We start from the raw sequence: 16241 nt of genomic DNA, 5'->3' as shown, positions 1-16241 counted from the left end.
CTTCCATTTCAACAAAAGCCAAATCAACTACCAGCCCAGCCATTACCCAATCCCAACAATAAAAATCCTCAGAATGTTTACATGGTAGAAGGACAACAATTTCCTACCTACATGATTGTTCCTCTAGATCTTAATGATGTTCAACTTAGATCTGGTAGGATTTTAGAAAGGGAAAAACCTTCTATAGATGTTCAAGAGCAAGATGTTTCTGAGGAGGATTCTCTTAAAGTCAATAAAAGTTTTGAAGAAGCATCCCTTCAAAACCCAACCATTCAAACAGAAAAACAGAAAGAGTCAACCCTCACAACTCCTATAGTTGAGCAACCTGTATCTACATCCATACCTCCTTTTCTTGAAAGATTACAAATTGATAAGGGGGTGGAAAAACAAATCTTGCTGCTTGACTATGATTTTCTAGATGAATTAAAGAATCTCTGTATCAAGATTCCCTTGCTACAAGCCATTAAAGAGATTCCTATTCTAGCAAAAACAATAAAGGAGTTGAGTATCAAAAGACCAAGTAGGAAATCAAGAGACACAAAAAGAATCCACCTGGTAGGAAAAATAGCAGATATCATGATGGGAAAGATTACCATGCAGAAATATGTGGATCCAGGTAGTCCAATTGTCAAGACACACATAAATGGGATAGAAATTCCAAATACATTGATTGACTTGGGGGCTGCTATAAACATTATTAGTAGACAGACTATGGAACAACTTAAACTTCCTAATTTTCTTTTTACACCTACCTTACTGCAACTTGCAGATGGATCAGTAATCAAACCAGATGGTGTACTAGAAGATATTTCGGTCTCCTTAGATTCTTGGGAATATCCAATAGATTTCATGATTTTCACTCCCAAGAGTACTCTAGGAGGGCACCCACTCATCTTAGGAAGACTTTGGCTAGCCACAGTTGATGCTTTTATTAGTTGTAGATCCGGGGACATGCACATTTCTGATGGTAGTTCAACAAAGAAATTCACTTTGTATCCTCCAGCAAAAGCCATTACAGAAATAGGAGACAATGAATGGGTCGATGGTGAAGATACTATACAACCTATCTTTACTCTCTCTGAAGTTAGTGAAGATAGTCAAATCTTGAATACATTAGAAAATTTTGAAACATCTTCAGAGTATGACCACACACAATTTCAATTAGATTCTGATATTGAATATTTGTCATCAAGGCAAATGTCTTTCTACTCCATGGAAGAGTTTGGCAGTTCTGCAGTTGAAATTTTTCCAGGTAAAACATTGAATATTAACAAAAATTTGGAAAAGTTACAATAGGAAGAGCTAACCAAAATCTTGCAAAAATATTCTACTGCATTTGCATGGGAGTATACTGATATGAAAGGTATTGACCCTAAGACTTGCATCCATCATATCTATATTGAGGAAAACAGTAGACTAATCAGACAACCTCAGAGAAGGATGAGTCCAAATCTTAGGGAGATTGTGAAAGAAGAGCTCCAAAAACTGCTCAATGTGAACTTCATTTACCCAATTTCAGATAGCCGATGGGTTTCTCCCTTGGTTATAATACTCGAAAAGAATGGTAAATGGAGGGTGTGCGTTGATTACAGGAAATTGAATAAAGCAACTTTGAAGGATCACTTTCCTTTGCCCTTTATTGATCAAGTATTAAATACATTAGCAGGCAAAAAATACTTTTCATTTCTGGATGGTTTTAGTGGTTATAATAAAATTCAAGTAGCACCTGAAGATCAGGATAAAACCACATTTACTTGTCCATGAGGAACTTTTGCCTACCGAGTGCTTTCTTTTGGATTATGCAATGCACTCGCAACATTCCAAATAGCAGTACTAGGAATTTTTTCTGATCTAATCCATGATTGTGTAGAGGTGTATATGGATGATTTTACAGTCTATGGTAATACATTTGAAGAAGCCTTAGAAAATTTGGAAAAAGTCCTTATAAGATGTAAAGAAACAAACCTTTCATTAAGCCATGAAAAATGCTTTATGATGTTTACTGAAGGCATTGCTTTGGGACATCATATTTTAGGGGATGGGATTAAAGTCGATAAATCAAAAGTTGAAGTTATCTCCAAGTTACCTATTCCAAATTGTCAAAAAGATGTTAGAAGTTTTCTAGGATTTACTGGTTATTATAGAAGATTTATAGAAAACTTCATCAAAATAGCTTCTCCACTCTTCAAATTGCTTACAAAAGACCGCGAATTCAAATGGAGTCCTGATTGCCAATCAACATTTAAAGCTTTGAAAACAAGAATATCTGAAGCGCCTATCTTGAGAGGACCAAATTGGAAACTTCCTTTTCATATTTCTACAGATGCTTCAGATACAGCTCTAGGAGCTGTGTTGGGACAAAAATATTTCTTTCCTTATGCCATTTATTATACCAGTAAAAATTTGACTCCCCCTGAGTTGAATTATACTGTGACTGAAAAAGAGTTCTTAGCTGTTGTTCATGCAATTAATAAGTTCAGACACTATATAACCGGCTATGAAACTTTTATTCATACTGATCATTCTGCAATTAGATATCTAATGAACAACCCTGTTACTAATGACAAAGTTACAAGGTGGCTCCTACTTTTGCAGGAATTCAATATTATTGTATTAGATAGACCAGGAAAACAAAACACAGTAGCTGATTTCTTGTCTAGGATTCAGAATATCAAAGAAGATTCTCCTGTAGAGGATAAGTTTCCTGATGAATACTTATTTGCAGTAACTACTAAGACTCCTTGGTTTGCAGATATGGCTAACTATTTGGTTACAGGGAAACTACCTCCACATTTATTTCCTAGTGAAAGAAGAAAGATTATTCAGGAGAGTTCAAGATATTCATGGATTTCTAACAAATTGTTTAAAACAGGGCCAGACTTTGTGATCAGAAGATGTGTCAGGGAAGATGAAATGCCTGATATTCTCAAAGCATGTCATGATGAACCGTGCGGTGGACACTTTGCTGACAAGAGGACAACCTATAAAATCCTTTCTTTAGGATATTATTGGCCGTCCCTCTTCAAAGATGCAAAACAATATGTCAAAAGGTGTGACAGCTGCCAAAGGGTAGGGAAACCTACCCCCTCAAATGAGATGCCATTACAACCTCAGGTACTCATCGAACCCTTTGAAAAATGGGCTTTAGACTTTATTGGATCTATTAATCCTCCGTCTAAACAGAAAAAATATATATTGGTATGTACTGATTATGTCACTAAATGGGTAGAATCCAAAGCATTATTTTCTGTTACTGAAAATTCAGTGGTTAGTTTTCTTTATGAGGATATTTTTACTCACTTCGGTGTTCCAAGAGAAATTGTGACGGATCAGGGAGGTCAATTCACATTCAGACTGATGGAAATGCTCTGATGGAAGAGCACTAGGTCAAGCACAGAAAATCCACTCCCTACCATCCGCAAGCAAATGGTCAAGTGGAGTCCACAAACAAAGTAATTGAAGGCATCATTACCAAGACTGTTCATCTACACCGAAGAGATTGGGCTTACAGAATCACATGGAGGAATACAACATGACGTTATCCATATGAACTTGTTTATGGGAAGGAAGTTCTGCTCCCCATTGAGTTCCAAGTTAAGACCTTCAAGATGGCAGTTCAATTAGGAATGGATCTATCAGAAGCCCAAAAGCATAGAATGGAGCAGTTGAATGAGCTAGATGAGATCAGACAAGAAGCAATTTTAAGAACTGATCTAGTTCAACATCAAAGAGCTAAGTGGCATGACAAATACATCAAGGGCAAAAAGTTTCAAGAAGGAGATTGGACATTGCTATTTGATTCCAAGTTCAAAGATTTTCAAGGTAAATTTCAGACTCATTCGCTTGGGCCATATGAGATTGAAAAAGTTTTTAGCAATGGAGCAGTAAGAATCAAAATAATTGATGAGTATCAAACTCCTCTCATTGTGAATGGTCACAGATTGAAGATCTATCATAAGCCACTCTTAAAGGAGGAGTTTATCAAAATCTTTCAAGATAATTCTGCAATGAGGCTGGTGAAGAAGAATCCTTCTTCTCCACCAGCCTAGTCTTTGTTCTTTTCATCATCATCTAAAAAAAAAATGTGTATAAGCCTGAAAACCAATCACTGATTGGCAGTCTTATACAGAAAATACAGGGTGAAAATTAGAAGCTTCTGACGCCCTATATTTTCCAAAAAAAAATCTCTCTCATTTCACTCATAGTTGTTTCATTTCATGTCATTTCATTTCATTCCATTTCATTCCACTAGCCACCACATTCCACCAATAAAATTTCTTTCAGTTTATCTTCATGTTCACCTTTCCATATATCATTCATTCAGTCATTATTCATTTCCATCCATCTCCATTCACTTCGCCAAGTCATGTGTTATTCAATATGTCAGTTTCCGCAGCCGAATCCTGATTCCGCAACTGAATACTGATTCCACAGCTGATTGTTGATTCCTCAGCTAATCCTCTGTTACTCTGTAGTGACAGTCAAGTGATTAGCCAAATAATGATGAAAGTCAATTGCAGGTATGGAAGAGGAAATTTTTTTGAAGATGTCAGCACCTAAAAGCACCTACAAGAGGCAGCGAATCAAAAGTTATCGAACGGAAGTGGTAAGATTCTAAGTTATGAGCAAAATCATTTTCAAATAGCACTTTAAACACATAATCTGTATAGTTCGTAAAATCACAAACTCCATAATGTGTAATCACTGATTTGATAGCCACCTTAACTCCTCTATGACCTCTGCATAACTCCACTATGACCTCCGCATCAACTTCCAACGGCCTTATAATCCTCTTCCGAATTTAACTCGTACTCAGCTGTATGTCCGTATTACATCTGTTGAACCGACTAATCATGAAGACGTAAACCAATTGACCACGGCTCTCCTCCTCTAACGCTCCACTCCGCAGCCATTTTATGAAATCACCAACGTCCACTCCACAACCTTTTATTTCAAATTCTGTTTAGTTTCGCTAGTTTCACTCTGTCTCCATACTTCCACACCGAGTTTACGTTTTCCAGTTCAGGGTTTGTTACACAAACCTTTGCTCTGTGAACTTGTTCTCATTGCATGCTTCGTATTCTTTCACCACTGGTTTCTTCGCAGCCCTTTTTCCATTGTCCGCTCATATCACTGTTCTGCCTCTGTGAAACCATCACTAACAGAGGTATTTTCGAAGCAAGGAGGAGGAATGGGTCTTCTGGTAAGAATAGAGCCGGATGGAACCAAATTTATGGAGGGTTATCCACAACTGAAAAGCATGTTAAGAAAATCAAGGTGGCTGCAGTTTATTCAAAAATTCAGGGGGCATAATAAAGAAGTCACAAAGACATTTGCAAGGTCCTTCAACGGTATGGAAGTCGAGATCGGGGATATCAAATTTTTGGTAACAGAGGCATCCATTGCAACAGCAACAGAACTACCACAGGAAGGAGAACGATGGTTAAAAAATAAGGACTTTGATGAAAAGGCGTGGAGGATCATTTTGCGTAACCCAGGTATGGATATATTCGTTTTTAAATGAGTCATTCCTGTTTCAGCCCTAAAAGAAAAATGGACCAGTCTGTTGTTGATAATTCAAAAATTCATTACGTGTGAAGGAAGGTGTGGGTCTATGTACATGTACCACATAAGGTTATTAATGAATTTTGTAGAGAGTCAAACCATCAATCTCCCTTATTTCTTGTTGAGTAGCTTGAAAAAGCTGTCTACCACTGTTCAAAAGAATCTGGATGATGTAGAGCCTCATCTTTATCATCACGACCTTGTTAAAATTCTAGTTGAAAATCAATTGAAAGAAAAAGGGGATACATGGGAACAATTTCTAATTAGGAATTTCTTTTAGGACCCACTTTAAATACCTGAGGGTAGCTCAACAAGAAAAAGTAGGAGAAGAAGAACAAATGTAAACATTCAAAATGCTCCTACTAGCATAACCAAGGAAACCAGTAAAGAAGAAATGTTGTCTGAAACTTTCACTGAGATTAGAAAACAAGTAAAACAGAAAGGGAAGAGAAATGTTGAGGATATTTATCAAACCCCAGAACCTTCTTCAGAAGAAGAACATGTACTTTCCAAGAGGCTAATTCACCTTAAAGAACAGTCAGCTAAGGCAAAAGAAAAAGGAAAGGAGAAACAGAGTATACAAAAGGGAGATACCAACTCACAGAGTTTAAGAAGGAGCTCAAGACTTAAAGGCAAATTGAAGAAAATGCAAATCAAAGGAGCCCAATTCATCGACCTAGGAGGGGAAACACCAGAAAAGTCACCAGAAATCACTCCTCCTAACTATAGTCCACAACATTCTCCTTCTCAACTACATTTTGAAATCAGTCCAAGGAAGACCACCCCGGAAATTGATCAAACTCAGCAACAGATGTATTATTTTATTGAATCATTGGAAAAGACTACAACAGAACATGGCACTTCATCTAATTAGTTTGGTACAGCTCAGGAAATTTTGATCCAATCTTTAAAACAAGAGGTTTTTGAACTAGAAGTCCTGAATAGACATATCAAAAGGGAAAATGAGACATTGAAAGGCAAAACAAATTGGATAAAATCATCCATGACAACACCATACTGCATTTAGGATTGTGGCACAAGAAAAATAGGAAATTGAAGAAGAAGAACAGGAAGTTGAGCAGAGCCCTTATCAAGCTCAAGTACAGGTGCCTTATGATGAAGCTCAGGATGACAGTGACACCAAGGAAGAAGAAGAAAAGGTTAGATGTATTAGCAGAAGTCTCAGAGCAAATGAATTGAAGGAAGGATAGTCACATTTTTGGTTGCATGAGGACATGCAACATTTTCACAGTGGGGGTATGTTGAGCCCCAGAACTACTTCTCTTCTACATACTTTTATAAACCTTTTCTCTTCCATTTTCCCACATCAATGCCTCATAAGCTATCAAATATTGTTACATATTGATTCTAGGAGTGCATTTAAGTGGTTTTCAAACTATATTCTTATGTGTGCTATTTGATTTAGATTTTGTTAATTAGCTACGAAATGTAGCCACTTTCCGCAGCTGACTCGCAATTCCGCAGCTGTTTTTATTGTTCTGTAGGTTACAGGTGTCGGCAGGAGAAACGAGGCACCTGGGCAGTTTAGAAATCATCCATACATGGACAAGGTCCTATATGTTTAGCCGAATTCGTGAAGAAAGACATCGATCAAAGGTTGATCAACAGAAGAGTCCTACATCAATCGGACTCTGTTCCAGCACATGAAAAAGTTCGAAACCGTTCCTGGGTTCATGGATCCACTTTTGCCATCTGCAGGCCGTCTCCATGATGCAATCTAACACCCACTTTGCGTAGATTTAATGTTTATGGCAACCAAGAGGCTAAATTGCCGGGTTCTGTCCTGTTCACGTGTCCTTTGCTGAAGATTTTTCTCGAAAAGACAGTTATCCATTTCTCCAATAAGTATAAGTGTTTGCAACGCAAGTAGTTAATCTTGATGCTGTTGTGTTAGCGTTAGCTTTGCTATTGTAACGAGAAGACATATTCTCTATTTTGCAATACAAAAACTCTGTTTTCTTATGACTGTTTAAAGAGTGATTTTGAGGTGACAACGTATTAAGCCAAGGCTGTGCAGAGGGCCCTTGCTGGCTAAGGTTTTGCTTTTTGTTTTTGTATAGTTTTTCATGCATGTTTTCTTTTAATTCCACTGTATATTTGTCATGATTTGTTTATGGTATTAATCATTTTATTCCTGTACATGTTTTTGCAGCATTGTTGCAGCATTGTTATATTTTTCACTAACACATATCAATGCATTTCAGGATAGGTTATGTTCAAGCTTTTTAATATAGTTTTTGCATTAAGTAGTGATATGAGACTTGCTTCCTCTGCTGTGCTTTAGCATTTAATTCCAGTTGTCATGCTTGAGATTTGTTTACTGCTTTTAGCTAGTTTAGATATCAATTTCTTCATGCTACATGACGTTATCTCCGGTGCTTTTAGCTTAACCCCCTTTTAGAAGTTAATTGGCGAGCTATTAGATTGTAGGTGAAGTAATTTGATTTTTCATTCATTAATTTGCAAGTCGCTAGTTTAGATATCAGTTCTTCATTAGCTTAACCCCCTTTTAGAAGTTAATTGGCGAGCTATTGGATTGTACGTGAAGTAATTGATTTTGCTTTCATTAATCTGCAAGTAGATAGTTTAAATGTCATTCTTTCATGCCATATGACGTTATTTCCGGTGTCTTTAGCTTGACCCCATTTTAGAAGTTAATTGACGAAATATTGGAATTATGGGTGAAATCAGTGACTAGTTTCCAGCTTCTTTATATTTGGTTTTGAGTGCAATAGTTTAGATTTTATTTCTGTAATTAGATGGACAACAGAGACAGTAACTTCATGTTCAGTACTTCATCTTTTTCTTGATTTAAGTAGCTGCATGTTTACACTTTTGCTCAAAGTTCTGATTTTATAAGTAGCATGTTTTGAGATCTTTGAAATGCTAAGTTTGGAAATTACCATAAGAGGCATAAACTTTGTCTTAAATTCTACATCCATACTTGACCTTTAAAAGTATTCTTAAGACCTTAGAATATGATTTCAATTTGCATTAGATATTTTAGGAGACCAACAAGAACAAAACCCCTAAAAATAAGATAAAAATTGAAAACAATAAAGTAAGAAAGAGGTTGTCTTGCACATACAGTGCGCCACACTTCATCAGTCTATGACTCCCAGATTGATAATAAATACAGCAATTTAGGACATACTAAATTGACTAAACAGATTGTCCCAACCCCTAGTGTGCAATGAACTGCTCAACCTTAAGGGCTTATTCATTGCTATATCATTCACATCATGCTGTCATTCCCTGGAGCCTCGAGCAATTATAAAAGAAAAATCAGTAAGAGGCAAAAGGAATATGAAGAAGGGTGGAAAAACGAAGACGGGGTAACTGATGTACCATGATTTCTCCCTCCTACATCTATACACCCATGTGTGGGCTTCCCTTGCATTAACTGCCCTTGTACCATGGCATGTGGTTTGGAGCCTTCCCTGTTGCCCCACTCCATTCCATCATTATTTCATGTGACACCTACCATCTAACGAACGTACCATGGACTTGTCATTCCCTTAGAGGTTGAAACCACCTAATAGGGTCCTTGATTAACCTCCCTCTTGAACCTAGGGACACCTGTACATTCTAAAGCCCATTATGGAAGGGCATGCCACTATGAAGTATCCACTTGGTTCCATGACTTGTAAGCTCATTTGCTCGATTACACTAATGATTTGTTGTACTGGAAAGTGAGGAGACACATTGGATCTTATGCAGGATTGCAGGTGGGTCTTTATCTTGGGGTTTTGTCTCCTTATACGACGTCCAAGTCCTCCAAGGGGTCTTATTGGTATTTATAGGGTGTGCATTGAGAGCCATGGGTCTCCACTATAGTAGAGAGAAGATAGCCATGCCATGGGATCCTTTAACACCACCCATTGCTCACTCGTGTTCCACTTATTTGATGATGATGATGCACCTAGACCACCTTGCCTACCCGACTACACGTTTGCACCACACACTTGGCAGTTGATTCAGGGCCTAAATGGGGTTTTGTCTCACCATGGGAAACAAAGGGAGGGCTTGCATCATTGTTCTAGACCTTGCAGATGGGATACATGCTTGGTCAATTCAGTTGGATACACATGAGGATGATTTTGTGCCCCATAACTACTTGGGGGCACCACAGGTCATTTGCTTGGAAATTAAGGGGCCATACCCTTCATCACTATTTTTGGAGCCCTTATATTCATTTCGGCACATGTTGGACTTCATTTGGCCTTCCAACGACCCTTCTAGCTACTTATCTATCATTTCACCCTCTTGAGAGGCTTTTATTCTTATTATGGACCCATTTGTCACCAATTAGTGTGTTATTTTGCACATTAGTGTCATTTTTGTGGGTTTGTTAGGAAAATTTGACCCATTCAAATTGTTAGAGGCTCATATAAATACTAGTGAGGCTTCATTTGTAACTCATAATCACTTGGATTTGGGTTAGATTTTTCTAGAGATTTTGGACCTGCAATTTATGGAATGATTTGGATCAGTGTTACTTGGGAGCGGGAGCGGAAGCGGGAGCGGGAGCGACCATTTTCAGAAGCTCCCGGTTTGGGAGCGAATCCCGGAGCGATTTTTTAAAAATATATATATTTTTTATATTTTTTAATTTTTGATACATATATGTCAACAAAAACATGTAGAATGATGAAATAGACATAAAAAACATAAAAAAACATAAATTGATCATTGAACCATATCACATCAATCATCTAGATTCTAGAAATTATAATCGTCATCAACCTTAGTAAAATAATAAATTAAAATAACATTCAATTCAATAACATTTATCATCATTGATCACCAAAGTAACAAGTTGTACTTGTAAGCCAAGTTTAACCATTACAAGAAGTAATATCGAAGATATTTCTAAGTCCTAACTTCTAACTGTTAACATGATATGAAATGTTAAAAATTTATAAAATGAAACATGAATAATGAGATGAAATGAAACAACTTTAGTCTTTCATAAAGCATCATATTCATAATTCACAATCATTACCAATGAGTTATAATTGCCAAGGCCCAACTTCAAACTTCAAATTTTCATTGTCACAGTGATATAATGTTTACAAAAAATATCATAATGTCATAATGATATGAAAGAGTCAAGAGTCAAGAGTCAAGGACTCAAAACTCAACACTGAACAGTTATGAAAACTAAAGTGACAAGTCTAATAGAAACTAAAAAAGACAAGTAAACTGTAAATCTACAAGTGGCCCTTGCCACGAGAGTCTCCAGGAGTATAAGTAGGTCGTGGTGGTCTTCTAGGAGTCTCCCGCCCAGACCGACGACCAGAACTAGAGCCTCCACGCGAGGGTGTCGATGGAGGTGGCGACAGCAATGGAACAAGACTCGGGCCCCGAGAACTGCTACTGGATGGTGGAGGTGGAGGTGGCATGGCTGCTGCAGCTGCTTCAGCTTCATCCTGTACAAGCTCATCTTCTAGTTCTTCCATATGTACAATGCCATCCTCCAAATTGTCGTCCTCAGGGTGATTGTCCCAAATTTTATATGTGGGATCTTCATTAGCCCGATCACAGTAATGGCTCAACAACCTCAAATTGTAGTGCACATAAACCAAGCTTTCTGCTCGGTTTTCGTTGAGCCTGTTTCTTTTCGCATTATGTATATAACTGTAGGTGCTCCAACACCTCTCTGCAGAAGAAGAATTTACAACCTGTGCAAGAACTTTCAATGCCAATTTTCGCAAAAGTCCGTCGCCGCCATATGTTTCCCACCATGTGAGAGAATCAAATTTATCTTTGTCGTCCATTGCATGGAAGTTACCATACAAACCACTGCCAGTGAAGTATCTGCCTATTTCAAGGCGCACAGCTGCACATTCCTCCCTGTCAGGCACCAACTTTTCTAATGCATCCAGATATCCTTTAGTTACCTCTCGATCTAAATGGGGTTTGGTCCTAACACCACCCCCTGCTGCAGGTTTGCCCAACCAAGAATCTGAGTAGTATTTTGGCGTAAGGATATACGCCAAGCAATGTAGTGGAAGGTTAAGCCTTTTCCACCGTTCACACACACAATCGTGAATCAGATTGTACAAGTCGGGATCTCTGTTATTAACAATGTCTTTTATTTCCCCCAACATGGTATCCATTTGCTCATACACCTCGCCAATCACTGGTTTGTCTGTATCTGCAAACCGAATCATGTTATAAATTGGCTTGGTGAAATCCAATACCTGTCTCACAGTTGTCCAAAACTGCCCATCAAGAGCGGCCTCCTCCACCGTTTCAAAACCTGCAATGTCAGCTACATTTGTAGCCCTTTCCTTTAACACCTGCCAATTTGGACTTGATACCATGCTAGCTAAACCCTCTCTTACCTTCAAAAGGCGCCTGAAGGTGAGGTAATAGCTACCAAATCTAGTCCTCGCAATCTTCAGCAACTCCAATCTCGAGTGACTGCGGAAAAGGCCATGGGTATTGCTATGATTTGTAATAAATTTTATCATTTTTTTTCCTTTCTTGTACAAATCACCAATCCATTGGTATTGTTCATTTTTGTTTTTGACAATATCATGCAACAGAAGGTTCAATGTGTGAACCAAACATCCAGACCAAAATATGTTCGGGTATCTATCCTCAATAATTGCTCCCGCTGCCTTACAATTAGGAGCATTATCAGTGATGACTTGGATGACATTGTATGGGCCAATACGCTCAATTGTTTCAAGCAATGCTTCTGCAATGTTGATAGCGGTCTTGAACTTGTCTGAGTAATCATGTGCAGCTAGAAAAATGGGACCACTTCGGGACACAGCAAGAACACTTATCAATGGCTTGCCTTTTACATTTGTCCATCCATCAGATACAATGGACACCCCATTGTCAGTCCAAGAACTTGTCATTTATTCAAAGAATGTGATATTTTTGCTTTTTCATGATCAAGGCCAACAGTTCTTGCCTTGTCATACCCAGGGCTCTTGTATCCTTTAGGGGCATCATTTATGGCAGAAACCATTTCGTGCCAATAAGGTGAGCGTAGAACATTGAATGGTATCCCATTTGCATAGAGGAACCTGTAAATTTTTGAATCCACATCATTCCTACACCCCTCATCAAGGAAATCTGATATGGTTCTACGGCGTAAAGATGATGACCCTGAGCCTCCATGTCCATATCCACTGCCTTGGGAGGATGCTGAAGGAGTTCTTTGTGAGCTTTCAAAGAAACCCCTTGATCTTTTTGCTCTGTATTGGGCGTCCTCCTCTTCCTTTATGTATTTGGCTCTATCTGCTGTTGACACCGCGTTGCAAGTTTTGATTCCTATTTGTTTCTCTCCATCCCATGCCCTTTTCCCGCAAAGGTGTCTTCTAGCACGGGTGTATGAGCCTGTGTAATCAGTGTTGCAATGGGGGCAATGAAATTTAGTGGTTCCACCCCCTCTCCCTGTTTCAGCCCTCTGAACATATTTCCACAATGGAGTTTGGTCTTGTTTAGTTTTTTGACCCTCATGTTCACCCTCCTCCACATCCTCCTCACTGGGGTTTTCACCTATTTGGCTTCCTCCGGCTTCTTCATCCACCTCTTCAGTTTCAGGCCCCCTCCGTTTCCTACTCTCCACCACCATAATAACCAGAAAAGGGACCAGGAAGAGGAAAATGCCAATAAAAATCCCCAGGTCCATCGTGTTTGATGTTTGTAGGGTTTGAGTCTTGAATCTGCAAATTAATTTAGTTTATTGGTATTAATTCATTTAATTTATTAATTTAATTTAAATTAATGATCTTTAAACTCAAACAGGTAAATTAAACTAACCAAACTAACTACCTAACCAACTAAACTAACTAAATGATTAAGTTACTTACCTCTGCAAGCTTGCTCCTCGCTCCTTGGCACTTGCTCCTCGCTCCTCAGCTCTGGCTCCTTGCTCCTCAGCTCTTGCTCCTTGCTCCTTTGCTCTTCCTCAGCTCTCAAGCTCAAGCTCAATCTCATTGAAATGATTTTTTTTTGGCCCATTGGGCTTATAAACCAAAAAAAATTAGTTAAATTTTTTTGTTTTTTCGGGTCCGGCGGAATTTTTTTTCCGCCGAACCGCTCCCGGTTTTTTAAAATTCTCTCCCGGAGCGTTTTTTAATGCCCGGGAGCGATCGCTCCCCGATCGCTCCCGGGCATTAAAAAGCGCTCCGGGAGCGCGGGAGCGATCGCTCCTTGAAGCGCTCCCTCACAGACCAGGGAGCGCAAATTTTTTTACGGGAGCGCGCTCCCGAAAATCGCTCCCGTCCGGGAGCGATTTGGGGAGCGCGCTCCCGACCCGCTCCCGCCCGGAGCGCGCTTCGGGAGCGGGTTCGAAGGGGGGGGGGGGGCGCTCCCCCGCAACACTGATTTGGATGATTAAATGCATTTTGATGTGTGGAATGTTTTTGCTATCTCTCTTCGAGCTTCTATATTGCAAATGTGATGGATGGATATACTCTTTTGTCATGTAAGGGCTCTTTTCATGTGAATTTCTTGATATTACTTCTAACGTATGGAACACTATGCTTTGATTTTGCTTGTGCCCTAAAAATTAATGTGAATTAATGAAACACTTGTAATCTTGGCTCATTCCATATGTTATTCATCTTGGCAAGAAGAACAAATTTTCCTAGGGGTAGGTTGCACACCTTTTACCCTGAAACTCCATCAAAGATTGCATATCGAAGTATAAAAGTCTAAAGTTACTTTGAAGCTGCATCCACAAAGAATGTAGTTGTTTCTTTAGGCTTCCTTGAAGAGAAAAGTTCCTAGATCTTAATCTTTTTGGCTCCAATCTTCCCAATAGCCAGGCACTGTTCCTAGATCCTTGGTGATCGCATTTACTTAACGAAATACCATTCTTTCACTTCTTTTCTTCATTCTAGGCAAGTTTCTTGATTTATGTATCCTCTAGGCATCCTCCAGTTTGAACGAGTTCTGACTGTGGAATTTCAAATAAATTGATGCCCTAGCTATCACACCAAGAGAAAACCCTTGACGCTGCTTTGACTTGGGGATTTCTTGAAGGTTTGCACTTTGTAGTTCATCATTCAATACCTTTTCTCTTAAGTATCGGTGATCATTGGATGATCCTTTACCACGATATATCTCTCAACCCTTGGTCTCTTGTAGTTTTTCTCTCAAGGGGTTTTCCATGGAAAGTCACCCTAGCTTCTCCCAAAGCTTGCACTTTAATTGAATCTTTCCATTGAATGAGCCATCCTTGCCTTACTTTGAACCCTAGTATAATCACATCAATCACAAGTGAGGGATTTTGGAAGTTTTGATCTTAGGCATTCATCATTTTTGAATATTCCTAAACCCGAGGTCATCCTTCCATCAAGCCTTTTTGGAGAGCCCTTCTTCTGCTTCTAAAACAAGCAACCTATTATTAGAGCCTCTCCTTTGAATGGGCGTTGGAAATCACCTTGTGCATCGTTATTGACCTCATCATTCTAGTGATTTCCCTATACCAGGACTCCTCCCATCGGTGAAAGTCCGTAAAGAGAAGGGGGCATTGACTGAGGTGACAATGGGTCCTTGTCCCATTGTTGCGACTTGATCTAGCAGTAGTCCCTTTGGAACCCCTCCTAGGACCCTTGCGAAATTGAGCAGTAACAAGAACCACAAAACTTACTCAAAAGCTGTTCTAGAATACCTGATTTATAGTTGTAGGATAGATGTCCAGCATCTGATGGAAAATCTTCGGGAACATGAGAAGTATTTCTGACACCTTGTTCTGACAGAATTTGCTGGATAGATTTCCATTTGTGTTCTGAAATAATTGATCTGTAGAGCCTTATGAAGGATATCCAGTATCTGAAAGCATGAGATAACTGTTGTGTTGTGTTTAAAGAGAACATTTCAGAAAATACATTTTCAAAATTGAAGATATAAATCTGAGAAATGTAATTTTATAGGCAAGTATGTGTGAAGATGGAGTTACTGATATACCCTGTACTTTGTTAGGATTGGTTTATATCTTATTTTAAATTTTTACAGTTGTGAACCGAAGAAGGAAGAACATGATGAGGGGATTGTTACAATACTGGCGATGTTGAAGGTTCTTGTTGATGATGATTACTTGAATGCTTAAAAGGAAGCCTGGCTTCCTTATTAGGTGGTTCTCCAGTTAGGGAGAAGTTTTGAAGGGGTTGCTCAACATGGACAGTTGTCTAAATGGATTCTACCTTCAACATGAGGGTGATGGTGACTTGGTCAATCCATGCTTGTCCAGGGGATTCTATCTTCAGTGCAAGGATACATGAGTGGTGATGGAAACTTGGTCAATGGATGGTTGTCTAGGCAAATTCTACCTTGAATGCGAGTATATGTGAGGGTGATGACAACCTAATGGAGTACTGTGTTTTAACTTTTGAAGGATCTGTTGCAGGAGAGAAACAACCCACAGATTTTGTTCTGAAGAAATGACATATATCTAGGTTACTTATATAGAGAATCAGTGAACATCATGATTGGTTACATAAATATCTCATCAGATGGAGGTGGACCCATATGTAGTCTTTACATCATCAAATTTTGAGGTCATCTTTAGCTGATATGTATTTTTTCAAAGCTGTAATACTTTTTTTATTAAATGGGGCTAGAATTTGAAAAAATGTTTTTTCACTGTCAAGGGTTGTTTGTTGGATTCTAAAGCTTCAATAATA

At 38.7% G+C, this 16241-nt stretch overlaps 1 protein-coding gene across 1 annotated transcript in view; it reads left to right on the top strand.

Annotated features, from left to right (window-relative positions):
• Window positions 1-16241, top strand: part of LOC149243677 (uncharacterized) — a 241402-nt gene that overhangs the window by 90557 nt on the left and 134604 nt on the right. The window lies entirely within an intron of this gene.

The sequence above is a fragment of the Pinus tabuliformis genome, chromosome 8 (assembly GCF_031772625.1).
Source record: "Pinus tabuliformis cultivar Carrire ecotype Pingquan chromosome 8, CPIR1, whole genome shotgun sequence".
NCBI classification, from domain to species: Eukaryota; Viridiplantae; Streptophyta; class Pinopsida; order Pinales; family Pinaceae; genus Pinus; species Pinus tabuliformis.
The sequence above is the reverse complement of the archived record's forward strand: the minus strand, read 5'-3'. Positions and strand labels throughout refer to the sequence as shown.